Source organism: Arachis hypogaea, chromosome 14, assembly GCF_003086295.3.
Source record: "Arachis hypogaea cultivar Tifrunner chromosome 14, arahy.Tifrunner.gnm2.J5K5, whole genome shotgun sequence".
Classification (NCBI taxonomy): domain Eukaryota; kingdom Viridiplantae; phylum Streptophyta; class Magnoliopsida; order Fabales; family Fabaceae; genus Arachis; species Arachis hypogaea.
In genome coordinates, this window is record NC_092049.1 from 70,984,572 (window position 1) to 70,986,045 (window position 1,474).

Below are 1,474 nucleotides of genomic sequence, written 5' to 3' on the forward strand. Positions count from 1 at the left end.
ATGTTTGGTGGGCATTTCCTTGTCAAGTCCTTGAATCTCTCCCATGCCTCGTAGAGAGTTTCACCATCTTGTTGTCTAAAAGTCTGGACCTCAGATCGAAGCCTATTGACCTTTTGTGGAGGGTAGAAACGTGCCAGAAACTTGCCTTCCACCTCATCCCATGTGGTTAGACTCCCCCTTGGGAATGATTCCAGCCACTTAGCTGCCTTGTCCCTAAGTGAAAATGGGAACAAGAGCAGTTTATAGGCATCTTCCTGGACTCCATTGGACTTCACAGTGTCACAAATTCTCAGGAATTTTGTGAGATGTTGGTTTGGGTCTTCATTAGCACTTCCTCCAAAGGAACAATGATTTTCCACCAATGATATTAGCTGTGGCTTGAGCTCAAAATTGTTGGCCTGAATGGGTGGTTTCTGGATGCTACTACCACAATTCCCAGAGGTTGGGTTTATGTATGAACTAAGAACCCTCCTCTCAGGAATGGCATTGTTTCCATCAGCTCTCTCATGGTTGTGAACTTCTCTATCCATGTTGAGATCTAGAGCTTCCTCAAAATTGTCCTCAGATTCTCCTTCAGATTCCTCTTCTCCCACTACTCTCTTCCCTCTTGCTTCCCTTCTAAGTCTATGAAGGGTCCTTTCCGGTTCGGTATATGGAGGAGTTGATGTCTCTCCTCTCCTACCTGTCATACAAGAACACAGCTCAAACACAAACAGGTAAAATACTCTTGGTTAATGGAAGAGTATGGTCAGCTCAATTGAGGAATTAATTCAAACAGTTAGTGAGTCAGTGAGTTAGTTGCATGAATTTAAAGGCATAAAGAAGGAAAGCATGTAACCAAGTGCAGAAATTAAAATTCAACAAGTATTTAGAACAGAATTAACAAAGCAAGAGAAAATTGCTCAATCTAGTTAGCTTCCAATTTGAGAATTGTCAATCGAAAACCAATCCCCGGCAACGGCGCCATAAACTTGATGCGCATAAACGTGTTATGCTACGATTTAGGAAATTGCACGATCGGCAAAATTCCTTCCGGCAAGTGCACCGGTTATCGTCGTCAAGTAAAAACTCACAATAGAGTGAGGTCGAATCCCACAAGGATTGGTTGAGTGAGCAATTCGGATTAGAAGTGTGTTCTAGTTGAGCGGAATCAAGATTTGAGATGAGAATTGCGGAATGTAAAATTGGCGGGAAAAGTAAATGACAAGAAAATTAAATGGCTGAATCTTAAATTGCATGAATTAAAGAGCAAAATGTAAATTGCTGAAATTAAAAGGGAATGGGGATGATTGCAAGAATGGAATTGCAGAATGTAAAGAGAAAGTGGAAATCAGAAATGGGGAATTCATTGGGTTTAGGAGATATTGAAATCTCCGAATCAAAACATGTAAATCTCTTCCTCAACCAATGCATTCATTGAATTTTGCTTGGCAATCTTATATGATTGGATCCCAATTCCTTGGCTCACCAATGC

The 1,474-nt window shown here is 41.0% G+C and overlaps 1 non-coding gene across 1 annotated transcript; it reads left to right on the forward strand.

Moving 5' to 3' along the window:
* On the forward strand, window positions 1-104 carry LOC112746418 (small nucleolar RNA R71). Its single transcript, XR_003174304.1, has one exon. It is a non-coding gene; the product is annotated as a small nucleolar RNA R71 (small nucleolar RNA).
* Window positions 105-1,474: the final 1,370 nt, after the last annotated feature.